The following is a 15,683-nucleotide window of genomic DNA, read 5'->3' on the forward strand; positions in this document are numbered from 1 at the left end:
AGTGGACAATTAATTAAGTAGTGCTCAGAATCGCCTATGTCTGACCCACAAGCACAGGCAGGACTGAACACATGTCCTAAACTATGCAAGTAACTAGGAAACTTACCGTGACCACTGAGAACTTGCGTTGAGAAGTGGTTAGGGTTAATCGCATTGTCGCTCACGTTAGGAATAAAATTCCTCGTTACATTGCCTTTATTGCTGTCGCTCCAACTAATCTGCCAATGCCTCTTGGTAATGCCCCTCAAAATATTTCTAATACTACCCTTATCGGGTTTTATAACATGGATTACTTGATTATTTAATGCGCTCTTAGCCAGCGCATCCGCTCTCTCGTTACCTAGAATACCACTGTGTGCTTTAACCCAATTAAGGGTGATTCTAGCTCCGTGATTATTAATCAACTCCCTAATGTTAGCACACATTCCATTAAGGTTGGAAGGATTTCCAATGGATCGTAGAGAAGATAAACTATCACTAAAGATAGATACCTCTTCATCGTGGGGTCGCTCCCCAGCGAACCACTTAATGCTTTCCAATATGGAGTAAAGCCCAATATAATAAATACTAGGATTATAACTCATGTCTAGACGAAAAGTCTTAGACACGAGTTCCAATCCATTAAAAAAGACCACAAATGCTGCCGAAGCAGCATTCTCTGATAGCGAACCATCAGAGAAGATCTCTAAGCCTGCATTAGTGGGAAGAGCGTCCCCACTTGAAATCTCTACACGAGAGGTTGGATGCCCTGCCCAAGGGTCACCAGGATAAAGAAAATTTCCACCTATTACATTGTAATCACAGTGTTTGGCGCACATCTGTTGGTTAAAAGACCTAAAGATGGTTGCCTCCTCACTTACAACGTGTTCTATTGGGGTTAAGTTGGTAATTACCAGTAACGCATCAGTAGATATTGTACGGTAAGCACAGCAGACTCGAAGAGCCGCTACCCGTTGGATTGACCTGAGTTTTCGAACCATTAAAGAATTCTCCACCTCACGCCACCATGCGCCAGCACCGTAAGTGACAATGCGCTCAATACAGCCTTTATATACCACTCTCAACGCCCTATAATCCAGACCCCACTCGACCTTTGCAAAACAAGCAATAGACTGGACGAGACGAGTAACCTTGTTCTTAACCTCCTCTAAGTGAGGCAAGAAACACAATGTTTGATCCAAAGTAACGCCCAAAACCTTAACGGTTTTGACATTAAGGATTCTCTCATTACAAAGAGAAAGGATAGGAAGCCGATTCATCACCTTTGCTTTTGCAAAAGTGATTACAACGGATTTCCTAGTGCAGAACTTCAATTTATAAATCGAACTCCACCTATAGAGAGTATCCAGAACTTCGTTACCGAGGACCTCAAGGCCACGCCTCGAAGAACTCCAGACCATAGCCTGTAGGTCATCCGCAAAGGCCTGAATAGCACTCGCCGCCGGGAAGACCCGACTGAGAGCGCCATCCATGACTAAATTGAAGAGTAGAGGCCCGCTACAAGAACCCTGCGGACACCCCCTGGTAAGTGACTTACTAAGAATACTACCACCTACATCAATCGAAGCAATTCTGTTGCTCAGAAAACTTTTATATAAATAATACAAGTTTCTTGGACAAGCAACTTGTTGAAGTCTTGAAAGGACACCCGGAACCCAGACATTGTCAAAGGCCCCCTCTATGTCTAGAGAGATAAGACTGGTGTGCAGACCACTCTCTTTGTTATGCTTGACGCATTCGACGATGTTATAAAGAGCATGCGTCGTAGAGCGGCTATGCTTGAACCCATATTGGGCTGGATTCATAAGCCCTCTCTTATGAAGAGAGTAGTACAGTCTTCTTGACAAGAGTTTGTCAAGAACCTTACCCACTATTGACAGTAGAGAGATCGGACGGTACGATCGAGCATTCCGCCTATCTCTCCCCTCCTTATAAATCAAAGCAATCCTTGCAACTTTCCAGATCTTCGGAAAGTGGCCAAGACTCAAACATGCATTGTAAAGGCGCACGAAAACCAAGGGACAGACCAAGAACATAATCTTAAAGAATTCGATAGTAATGCCATCGAAACCCGGAGCTTTGCCCCTTTTGAAGGAATCGATGACATTAAGTACTTCATCTTCATTAAACTCTACATCGTCCGACTCGACGTAAGGAGTTTCGACTGACTCTCTGATTTCCTTGTGTACTTCAAGGTCATCTTCCTGCGAGTCGTCTAAAAAAAGAGAATTAAGAATAGTCTCATATGTTTCGGTAAGTCCCTCTGTCAGCGTGCCATCCTCTCGTTCCACACAGGAGACTGCATTCTTACGTTTGGCCTTGCCCGTTGCTAATTTGTAAGGAAGAGAATAAGGATCCTCCTTCGACACAGAAGAGCAAAAGTCCCGCCAAGACTCCAACTTAGAGGAAGTGATGAGGCTCTTGTACTCTCGTTGGAGAGTCAAGAATTCATGTTTGTAGTGTTCCCTCACAAGGGGATCCCTAGCCACCTGCATACGTTTTCGCGCTTTACGTACCAAACTTCGCTTCCTGCCAAGACCCTCGTTCCACCAGGGAGCCGAGTTATATGTCTTGGCATTGGCATTACGTTTTCTACTAGCCTCACCTGCTTCTTTGAAAATTTCCTCAATAGAGGATGCAACATCATCAATCTGATCACTAGAGTCAAGTGTTCCCTCACAAAGAGCCTCCAAAGGCAAAGATATCCGGTCACGAAAACGATCCAGATCCAGATCCTTTAAGTTAAGAAACCTTTCACCATGGTTACTATCTTGCACGGATAAATTAAAGTAGATAAAATTATGGTCACTGTTGGTGATGTCATCAGACACTTCCCAATCAGTGACCATATTGAAGACATTCATAGTTGTAAGCGTTAGATCGATCCAACTATTTCCATTGGTGCTAGAGAAGGTGGGATCTGAATCAGGATCATTCAAGACGACCAGATTCAGGGACTCAATAAAGTCAACACAGGAAACACCTCTAGGACAATTATCCCTTGAGCCCCAGAGAGTATGATGAGAATTGAAATCACCGCCAATTATTATACTACGACCAGCAAAGTTTCTAATTTTGTCGGAGATAAAGTTCAAGTGTTCATCCAAGACCTCCGACGGGGGAGGAGGTATATAAATGGAGAACACAAGAAAAGATATATCCCCCGCCTTTATACCTACAATAGTAATGAAGTCATTATTAAAAAGATAAATGACAAGAAACTTCGTATTGAAGATGGCAATAGCTGTCCGTGGGTTCGCGTCGGAGCACACCACCCTGGATGAAAGTGGGAGACCCACCAACCTTCCATCCACCACATGAGGTTCCTGAATAATTGCGATGTCGATACCGCCCTCTTGACAAGTCTGCCTTAAAGTAGCCGTGGCAACCTTCCCTTTGCCAAGATTAATTTGGACCAATTTGATTTTATTGTCCATTGGGCTTAGAGCTAAAATCGGTTCTTGATCGCAAATATTGCAGTTCCCTCATGTAAAGTGGACAGTGGTTGTCCAAAGAGGAGTGCTCCGAGTTGAAGTTAGTCTTCTTATCCCTGTTGCTCTTGACACAATTGACACATCCTCTTATAGCACTTTCACATTCCGTGAACTTATGTTCCTCGGAACCACAAAGAGAACAGAATTGCTTATTGGACTGATTACAGGCTGCCATAGCGTGTCCAATACCCATACATTTAAAACAGCGAGGGATAAAAAGATATTCCCTCCAACCATATATTTGCCACCCAATACGAAGCCTCTTTTTACCGGATTTAAGACTATTCAAAATGGCGTTTGGAACCTCAAGTACCCAATTCTTTCCGGCTCCCTTTTCTACCATTTGTTTAGTGTGAATAGTATATTTGACTGTGATTTCATTCTCCTCACATTCAAGATGATTGCATTCAATTTACCTGCGCACGAGATCCTCCTTAGAGATCTCGGCATCAACATTAAAAACAAGAATCCTTGGTTTCCCCAAGGAAGGATTACGAAGAACTACATTGTCATTGAGGATGGCTGTTTCCTCAATCTTGCGCTTAAAATTAACTGCGTCCTCCATGGAATTAAGCTGGACGACCATACCCTGGCCCCTACAGGGTCTCACAGTTTTAATACAATGATCTTTTGGATCCAACTCTTTCTCCAATCTACGTCTAAATATCTCCGCCGTTTCTTCCTTATTTTTCGGATATATCAGGACTACATTCTCTTCTCTTGGCGGCAATTTTATTTTAGAGGCTTTCTTCTTATTTGAAACAGAAGGCTTCCTAGATTTGGATTTCAGACGTAGTCGCCCAGCAGATTCCATGGATTCAGCCGGTGTTGGATCAGCTGCTGTGGCTACCTCAGCGAAAGTTGGCAAACGGTGCTCTTGCTTTGCTAGAATTTCAATTGTCTTATCTTTTTGCTCACTGGAACCCAACAGTTGAGCGATTTTTAGGTTGCTTGTAATCACAAGACTTTCAAGCTGTCTAAAGACAGTTCTAATCTTGGCACCTACGCCGATTGAAACTTTACTGCTAGCATTGGTTAGAACAGATTCTAACTCCGAGGTAAGACTCAGCAGCTGATCCTCTATACGTTCTTCAGTTAAAACTAAATCTACAATTTCTCCCTCAGTACGGGGGCGCTTACGTTCATTGACTGAACTTGAACTTGATTCACCAGTTGGTGATTTGGTTGTCAGTAAAACCTCTGACTGGTTAGTTTTATTAGCCATGTGAAAAAACTTAATATTCGCACGCATCCCTCCCCACCCACCATGGAGCCCAACCAGGGGACTTTCAATCGAAAGCCAGAGATAGGACGTGTGTATACTCGACACCATGAACCCATCATGGACACCGATTGACCTACTCCTCAGCAACTGAGCTGCTAGAGGAGAGCCGCTTGATGCAGTACCGGCCAGCACGCACCATCTGTCTCAACACAGGCCGAAACCAAAGAAGCGTGTTGGAGAAAAATGATCCGCAGAGCACCATCCCCTCAACTCCCAGGGACTTCATTCCGTGCCTTACAGAAAGCCTTTCATACAAACGAATTGAGCCCTATTTGAAAGTTCAGCTTGGTTAAATTTCTGTTCCAGTTTGAGAACACTGGCGTTCAACGTAGAAATGTCAGCCTTAGTCTGCTGAATAGTAACATCAATGCCATCGATTCGATAGTTAACCGCACTGTTATCAATTCGCAAGGAGGCAGTTTCACCGCGGAGAAGAGCAAGTTCATCTACAAGATCAGCCTGTGCCTTTAGAATACCACAAAGTTTACACGTGAAAGTGGTATCGTCATCCACCTCCTCAAAGGGAATCGTGCCAAAGACTGAGGAGTTTTCAAAAAGTTCCCAACGGGGACAGGACTTACATCCAATCAAATCGGTAGTAGAGGATACCACATCCCGTCTGGTACGTGCAGACCGAGAACCTTTGGTCAGCACTGACTTGTTAACGTCCTTCGTCATAATGGAACCACGAGGCAGAAAGGCTTAGCAGCCTGGCAGGAAAGTAACAAAAGTTGCGACGTACTCACTGCCAAATGACTTAGTGTTGATTCTCAACAAGTAGGAGAGGATTAGTGAGAAGTAAATTTAACACAATTTAAATTAACAGTTAGAAAAAATACAAAATAATTAAAAAAACTCAAAACGTGTTTGGAGAAGGAAAAAAAAGTATCGTTCATAAACAGGGTGGCCATATTTGTCACGTGACGTTTTATTTGGCCCTGAAGTCGAAGCCAGCGCGCCCTTACGAGAGAATCGCGAAATAACCCCATCTCTAGTTGCTACGGAGCGTAAGCGGGAAATGAAAAGTGGCCCGAGAAATGTCCTTCAGTAATTCGTCCATGGTCCGTTCGAGTCGGGAATGTGTGAAAGGCCGAGCTCGAGCCGCCGTCTACCGCTACCTTAATTCAGCAAATATTGTATTAAATGTTGTGAAATAAACGACCACTGGCACGATATTCTGAGACTACTGATTTGAGGATCCGCAAACTTTTAGTTCTAAGCTAAAATATTTAGGCAGTAGCGGCACTATGGGTGGGCTGAAGTAAGCTTTAGCCCCACCTGCATTTATAATAATAATAAAAATAAAATAATCAGCTGGGCTAATACCCAAGGCACCACCTTAGGCCTAAGTCATCGACCGACTTTTAAAGCCATTAGTAACAATAAAACGACCTTGCTCTTCTCGCTTCCTGGAAAATTTTGGGTTTTGCCATTTTTTGATCTCGTAAAATATTTCGAAATTGTAGTATATACTATTTCAGAGCGTAGTTTTGGTACACTCGAATCATTTTTAAGAACATCTATGTCTGAAATTAGATTAACAAATTTAGCCTTGCTCCCTATAAATAGAGATTTATCTAATACGTTGAGAGACAATCCTTTGTTGGTTTTCGACAAGTTTAGTAAAAAAAAGAGATAAGTGCCATTTATGCTTTGAGTTAAATTTTCAAATTTTGAAATATGTATACGTTATAAGAGACATTTGAGAGGGCAAGCAACAAAATTATAAGGGGTCACTAAAGTTGTAAGGGCCACAAAATTCTTAGGAGCCACAAAATAATTAGCCCACCCGTGAAAAAATCTTAGCGCCGCTACTGTAATTCGGCAGATCCGAGACCTTTCATCTTCAATGTTATCACTAGGAGGAAACTCAAGGCAAATAACACCCTACTGTAAGATTTATGACACTTTTTTCGTAACAGTGTTGGAAGAGACGTAATTTACGTCATAACCCGTAAACAAGGTTGCATTAAAGAAAATATCTTTATGGCATACTTATGAGTGATTGTGTTGCATATAATAAGATTTATACGCTAAAATGACATAAGAGATTAGTGGAGAAAAGTAAAAATTGTGAACCTAAAATTAACATAGCTTCCTTGAAACACTTATGTCGTAGAGTATTTTGAACCTTATTTGACCGCCATTTTTAAAATTGTAGTTTATTTATATTAAAATTGAGTACCTAAAACCGAAGGGGTAGCCACTTAAAGGCAGTGGTGTAGTCGGGCCAGGGCGCGCCCTGCATCTTTTTTTTTTTCAATTCTATTTCGTTATAAAGGGTGTGTTAATTTATTATAAATTTTGCCCGCAGGCAAATACCATAACAATTTCCAATCGTTACCTAGGTACGGCCAGCATCGATCACGCTAAAAATCGAAGTTGGATGTACCCCGGTTCTTTTTTTTTGGGACTACACCACTGTATCATTTGAATTTCAGTAATTTCGCGTGCTATTATCCAGAATTTGATGGCTTAGATCCGTTCACTAGGACTGGTGAAGTGAAATTCGAGTCGAATTTTTCAATTGATTTATTGACCCTTTAATTAATCAATTAGAAATGACTAGCAATGAGGAAGATTTTTTATACTCCGACTATGCTGAAGATGTCCTCGAAGATGGGGCCACACAATACTGCATAATCCGTGGTAGTTTCCAGCTTAGACCAATAAAAGGTTTCACCCGGGACACCCGACGTACCCTCCTCTTCACTTTCTACAGTAGAGATCTAGGTTTCGAAAAAGTTAGGAATTTAGTGAGGCGCTACACTGGCGCCTCTGGCGGCCGTTAAAAGAATAACTGATTACGTGCAGGCGCTCGGGAATAATTTCATAAACTCTTTGATTAAGCTTTTGGCTAATAGACGCTAAAAGGAATTATTTGCGTGAAAATAAAAACCCGTCAATAGAAAGGATTTTTATATTCAAAACGCGTAAATCTCGATAATATTGTTTCGCCGCACGTGTAATTCGCCTGTTTCTATAATGTAAAGGTATTTTAAAATGCCACAAGTACAGCCAACTTCAATAGTTTTGACACGCGCTTTTATTTTATCGCAATTGGCCAGGATGGTACTTTTGCGAGATACTAATTTAAAGAACGTGCTGCCTTATTCAGTGCTATTTTTTTGAAACCAATAGATGGTGGTAATGTTATTGAAACTGGCAAATAATTCATTCAATCTAAAAATCGAATCACGTGGGCTTAGGGTAGGAGACGCGACGAGTGCCTCACCGAAATGAACTAACAGCGCCTCTACCGGAGATAATAATTTTTGCGGGGGAGGATAGTACGTCGAGTGTCCAGTGGCGGTTCGACGTGAAGTAGCTTTTTTCCAATAGATTTCGCTAGCGTCGAAATAAACAAGTTAGCAAGCCAAAATATACCTCTCCTCTGTGGTATTAATTTCTCGAGATGACCCTCTAAGTTATATCTCCCCAATTCAGAGTTATTTACTAATAACGTAATCCCGGTTCAATCCCACCCGGTATAAAATTTTAATTTGAATTAAAATAATTGAAACGAAACAACCGAGATTAATTTGTTCAGAATATTATAAATTAAGTAGTTACAACAGTGAGTTAAACGAACTAGAACAACGCACAATTGAATTTAACCCTATTTACAGAATAAGTTTATCAGTTAAATGTAATACGAAGCAAACTTTAATAAAATAAATATCTACAGAGGGTATTTGTATTTTTATCGCTTACGATATAACAACACAGAAAACCTTCTTTAAACCACTTCACACGAAAAAATGATAATTAAAGCCAACAAAACCGCCCAAAAGCTCAACACAGTCAAAATTAAAATACAACTAGCGGTATTAATTTCTCGAGATGACCCTCAAAGTTATATCTCCCCAATTCAGAGTTATTTACTAATAAAGTAATCCCAGTTCAATCCCGCCCGGTATAAAATTTTAATTTGAATTAAAATAATTGAGACGAAACAACCGAGATTAATTTATTCAGAATATTATAAATTAAGTAGTTACAACAGTGAGTTAGACGTACTAAAACAATGCACAATTGACTTTAACCCTATTTACGGTACAAGTTTAGCAGTTAAATATAATACGAAGCCAATTTTAATGAAAGAAATATCTACAGAGGGTATTTGTATTTTTGTCGCTTACGAAATACTTGCCGCATAGTTAACGCTCATTTTATTTCAACGTTCGCCCGATCAAGATACCGTAGATATCTGGTAGTGGACGACTCGTAGACTGTCGGAACCTGTTGACGTTGTGACACATACCGCATGAAAAAGACCAAAACCGTCCAATTTCCAATATCATATAATGACTCGCACACCCAGGATATCAATGACTGCATTAGGAATCGTAGATATCCAAATATCCACACCAACAAAAAACTTATTAACAAGAAGGGAAAAACTTACCATTCACAAAGCACAGAAAGCCACTTGACTAAACGTATATCAATAAATGACCGTAGAGGGAATAGTTAGGGTTCTTTATAAATAAACACAAACGAACCCAATTGATGAACTTTTTTTTTTTTTGAGATACACAAACATCGGTGGCGACCCGAGGCCTTAGACACCAGAACACACACAATAACTGATTAATCAGGGTGAGATATGTGTAACGGCCACGCCAACGGGGGAATACGTGGGGACAGGGGTGGGAACACCCGTGGCGGAAGTATCCCGACCACCCGTTGGGGGATTGGTAGTCGGCCTCACATGGCCTTCCACAAACTCTGCCTCCCGGACGCCTGGGATTACAGGAGTGAGCCACTACTCCCGGCCCAATTGATGAACTGCATTAAACATCTTAATCAGCCGTGAAAACGTTTAAAATAAATTACGACCGAGTTGAAAACCAGACCAACTCGATATGTTGTTAATAAATGAATTATTAAGCTTGAAAACCAATACGCTAAACCTAATAGATAAGAATATACGACTGAAAAAACTAAATAAATTACAAAAAACTAACGGGTTCTACCCTTTATCTTATCTGCTGACTGCGCTAAAACAAGATTTGACCATTAAATTTTTTGAAAATGCGACGTATACACTTTGAAGGTTCCGTCAAAAATTATCCTTTCCCAAACGTAAACATTAATACACAAAAAATAAGTAAAAAGGTTCCTCCAAAAAATGAACCATTTTGCGAAAGAAGTAAATAATTTTAAAAGAATAAAAGATAAAACAAATATACAACCGCAAAAATAAAACGTCAAATAATAGAAGAAACAATCTTAAACTCCATTCATTAAAATAAAACGTCAAATAATAGAAGAAAAAAATCTTTAACTCCATTCATTAAAAAAACACTAAACAAAAGTACCAAATTGAAATAAAGCAACTTATTATATTAAACAAGATTAAGTCTTTATAATTTTTTCGTAAAAAAACCACATTAGGCCTTCACAATTTCATTCGTAAAAAAATTCAAGACTTTGTTAACTATTATGCTTACAATGAGTGTCTTATTTGCAATATAGCTTGAAGTTATCGTTGGTTCTGTGGTAGAGCGCTCCACTGCCTAACTGAACGGCCCGGGTTCGAAACCTGGGTGACGCATTTGTTTTTAATCAAATGAGAAATCGCTAAATTATAATTTCTTCGATGCAATAATTTAAATCTTTCACGAAATCTTGCTCTATTTCTACTAAACCAAAATTTCATGCTTTTTTAAATACGCTTTCGATAAAGCTGAAGGTCTAATTTTCAATGAAACGTAATAAGTGTCGGTGGTTCTGTGGTAGAACGTCCGCCTGTCAAACAGGCGGTCTCGGGTTCGAAACCCGCCCGATGCGATCGCAAATTGATACTAAGACGAATACCGTGAACAATTGGTGGAAACCCTGCCATTGGATGTTGAGAGGTAGAATTACACTCAGCACTCAGTCCGTCCCAAAAGTCAATAAGAAAGAGTTGGAGAGTTGCCACCCGTACATACACACCACAAACTCAACACCCACAAACGTCATAACAATAACACAACATTACCACCCTACGCATAAACATTACAATAGCGAAATATCGAAACTACTGAATTAAACCTGTCGTGACGGCGAGCGTTGACGAAAAAAAAAACCACCAAACCAACACCGACTGCAAATTAATCCGTTAACGCTCACCGTCCCACGGTGGTTTTGCAAACACGGATTTTCGACTTTGTTCCCTAATTACTAGCAACTGCGAACGCAGAGATCTCGAGAAACTGCGTACGCAGTGATTACACTTTGCACCGAAAATGCGAACGCGTTCGCAGGCCTGACAGACCCACAGACCCACCCACAGACCCACAGACGGACACGGTCGTTGTATAACCCCTCCTAGGGGACTTTGTCCCCTCGGAGAGGTAAAAAGGTGGTTCTTATCCATTGCGTTGATTGGATCGTTTGTAAATTGGTCAATAACATAAATTACATCGATAATAAACAATATTTTTACATGGGATATATAATTTAAGTTAAAGCCCACTAAATAGAGTATAAGTTGTCTAACTATAATAATAATAATAATAATAATAATGAAATGAAATAAGTTTATTTACTGTGCATAACAACAGTACAGATAGCACCAACATGGTTATACACCAGAAAAAGTGGAAAATAATGAATTACATGAGTAATGGCTATGGCAATAACATAGTGAGTAAGTTATACAATTTTAAAGATATACGAATAGTTACAAAAGAAAATATCGATTTGATTATTATACATGTTGCAAGTTTGTTGCATGCGTGAAGTAGGAGTAACCGCTTTGGTTTTAGAAAAAGTTTTTTTTTGACGCGTACAGTGGTTTGGCGCGTGGAAATTTAGAAAAGTCGTTAAATCGGATATGTGAGATTTATTCATTTGTTTCCAGATAAAAATGATTTCACGTTTGTTTATGAATAGCTTTTTTAAAAAGATAGTATGTGCAATTTGGACGAACTTTCTTTGTACATTCTCAATTCGGTTAAAGAGGTAGCTAGCACAACCACCCCACAAAGGTGGGACTTATCGCCTCTTCACTTTTTTGAACATTTGCACTTAGTGAAGTAATCCATTTCCTTCAAAAATTGCAGTTCATGATTAAGAAATCTAACGAAAACTTGACTTAATCAGCAAATGTTTTAGGTATAAAACAATTGCTTATTTCAATTGTCGAATGCTTTATCGTGCGACAGGGCTTTGCGTTTATAAAAGAAAACGATTAAAAACAATTGTAGTTTGACTTTGATATAGAAGAAGCGATCGTTAGCCGAAGGAGGGATTGATTCGCGACAAAAGGTGATTGTAAATTATGTTGGATCTACTTCCAAGGAAGAAGCGCTCACGACGCGAAGGAGATACCGCTTCGCAATGGAAGGCAATCAATCATTACATAGCTAATCTCGCCTTCGAGAGCCGAAGCTTTTGTGAGACGACGGATATACTGCTTCGTGGTGGAAAACGATTTTTTCATATTTTAGATCTTCAGTGAGTGTAGAAACTATCGCGAAATGGAGGACGTAGCGCTTCGCTTTGGAAAGCAATTACTTTATATCTGGGGTGTTTGTCGACTGTAGAAGCGATCACAAGACGAAGGAGATACCGCTTCGCGATGGAACGCAATTAATACACAGCTTATCTCTTCTTCGAGAGTAGAAACCATCGCGAGACGAAGGAGATACTGCTTCATGGTGGAAAGCGATTTTTTCATATTTTAGATCTTCAGTGAGTGTAGAATCTATCGCGAAATGGAGGACGTAGCGCTTCGCGTTGGAAAGCGATTACTTTATATCTGGTTCTTTGTCGACTGTAGAAGCGATCGCAAGGCGAAGGAGATACCACTTCGCGATGGAAAGCAATTAGTACATAGCTTAGCTCCCCTTCGAGAGCAGACGCGAAGGAGGAAGTGCTTGCGATGGATAGCGACTAGGTGGTCGAGGCTCAAAACTGCCTATGGGGAAGTGTCAAATAGCACTTCAACAATTATTGGTTTAAATAAGTCACGTATTATAATATAGAATCTTTAAATTTTGGGGTCAAATGGGTTTAATTTAAACAACACTTACAATCGACATTCACTACGCTTTCTTATTTACCCTAAAATCAGGCTTGTGTTCCTTACGCTTTAAGTTAAAAAATTTACCAAAAGTGTATAATGGTAATTCTTTAAGTTTTAAACTGATCGTTAACTTGCCTATTAGGCTTAACGAGCTTTGCGAGTTTTAACGATTTCAAAACCTTGGAGCGCGCTCATAAGTGGTACACCTAGTATTTCATTTCCCCGCTATCAGATGGCGCAGTCGACCACTTGGGAGAAATCGGCGTTAACATTAGTCTATGGATGGATTGTAACTTAGAAGGAGCTTTATTATATACCTATGTCAATAAATATGTATTACTAAGATTTTGTACCCGGCTTGGCCAGGGGAGAGCCTCGTGTAATGGAAATTGTGAACGTTGAATGGTAAAAAATAACTCGCAGCTTGTACACAGATGGCCACAGCGATGTCATAATAGTGGCGTTGAGCTGGAAAAAGGGAGCTGAGCACGCGGTCTAAATTTCAGCACGCTACCTGGCATAGTTTAAAAGTTATTAATGGGAAAAACATAAATACATACAGACAGAAGGACAAACATTAAGAAATACATTATAAACTATAGATGTAGTATAGAGTTTCACCATGGACACTGTATCTCTAACCGGACAAAATCACCTGGCGCCGCCACCGTCTCTCTGTAAAGGGGGGATGTTCTAGAATTTTGAAAGTTTCGGGCTGTCAAGGCCATATAATTCGTCACGTGGTCGACAAAACGTTCCGTTTGAAATGGGGGTTTACATTCTTTCGAAGGAAGTAGTTTACATCTGCCCCAATACTAGTTTTGGGTGACGTAGGAAACGCGACGATTGTATTAATAGTTGTAGACTAAACTAATGTTTGTTTCATTAGAAAACAGGGTATTTAAATACAGATCAGCTACCAAAGAGTGAGAAATGGCTTGTTTCAATAGAAAACAGAGTAATTAAATACGGAATAACTACAAAAGAAACAGAAATGTCTTATTTCAATGAAAAACAGGGAATGTACATTAGGAGAAGCTACAGAGAGACAAAGATCGCTGGTTTCAATGGAAAACAAGGTAATTAATTACGAATCAGCTGCAAAAGAACCAGAAATTGCTAACCTAACCTAACCTAACCTAACCTAAACCTTACCTAACTTAACAATGACAAATAGAAAACATTTTATAAGATAATAAGAAACTAAAATCGTAGTTTAGTCTACAACTATTAATACAATCGTCGCGTACCCTACGTCACCCAAAACTAGTATTGGGGCAGATGTAAACTACAGTCCTTTCGGATGACCTTGACGGCCCTGCGAATCGAGTACAGCCGACTATTTGAGATAATACGAAGTAGGACGCAAACGGACAGTGAGGGGTACCTCTTTTGGGCTGCTTTTCCCGTCCGGTTAGAGATACAGTGTCCATGGTTTCACCCCTAAAGTTAAAGGCTATGTCACTGCTCAGATATCGGCAATTATAACATTTAGCGCCCCCTTGTGTACCTTTCTTTAATTAAAATTAAGTGGTAGATAGTTTAAAACCAGGTGGTGCTGCGGCACGTTAACGTGAAATCGTCGCTTTTTTTACGTCACCGGACATTTTAAGAGCTCTTCGATGAGCCCCTCCTATTGGTTTTTTCACAGAAGAAAACTAAATATTCCTTATCTAAAGAAATAGGACTTTTGAACTTTAAAACAATAGATTATCAATGTGGTATACATTTTGTTTTGGTTTGCTTTACCAAAACAAACGAAACAAGCAATTAATGATAACGCTGCCTAGGATGTTAACAATAAGTAAATGTTTATATTTCTACCCAATTGAAACATATTTTTTATAAATTACTATTACTATTATCTTTCGTCGCCGAATAGGCGTTTGGGTGGTCCTTAAACTGTTAATGGAATTCTGTTTATTTTAGTGTGGTTTTTTAATTTGAAGTTTGAAAATCCCATGTTTATTTATTACCGTTGCTGCGTGATGACTAAACTTTTCAAACTTTTGGAAAATTTATTCGGCCACTTTTCCGAGATACATCAACGACAAATTTGTTTCTAAGGAAAAATGTCTTCCAATACTACGGGGTGTGCTACATCTGAAATTGAACCTGAAAAAGTTGATATTTCAATCGACAGCTCCAGTTTATCGAATGAAAAGTTCAAGGATATAATTATCAGCGAAGAATTTAGTAAAAGGTTTTCCGAGGGCAATTTTGGGTCCCACGTACTGAAGGATCACTTTAAGTACGTAGGCAGTTTCCCTACTGAAAATAGACAACCTTCAAAAAAAGTTGTATTAAAATGTTTGCACTGCGGCTTCAATCAATATGGAGATAACTCCAGTAATTTTGATCGCCATGTACTGGTACGTTTATTTCAGTTACTATATTTCAATAGAAATAACCGGAGCCAATGTTGTGATTGACGTACAATTACGCTTAAACTTGATAACTTTATTTGCTATTATAGTACTATTTCTGTTACTATGTTTTATCGCAGAAAACCCATAAGTTTGCTGTACTGAGGAGCAACAAAAAACGACCCGTCAATGAATTTTTGCAAGAACAAACCACTGTACCCAAAAAGAATAAAATTGTGAAAGTTTCGAGAACATCAAAGGAACAACTGGTTTTCAAGGAATTCGTTGTGGATTTAGTTACTGTGGATGGACTTCCTTTCGGTGTTACAGAGGGTTTAACTTTTAGGAGAATGATGAACTATTATGCGCCGGAAATTAATATTCAAAGTCGAAAAACCGTGGTCCAAGATCTAGAAACGTCCGTTAAGGGGATTTGCGAAAATGTAAAGAAACTCTTTCAGAACACACCGGCGAAAAGCGTGAACTTAACACTAGATTTGTGGAGCAGTAGGCGACGA

This window comes from Leiobunum rupestre, chromosome 6 (genome assembly GCF_980474605.1).
Source record: "Leiobunum rupestre chromosome 6, qqLeiRupe1.1.hap1, whole genome shotgun sequence".
NCBI lineage: Eukaryota > Metazoa > Arthropoda > Arachnida > Opiliones > Sclerosomatidae > Leiobunum > Leiobunum rupestre.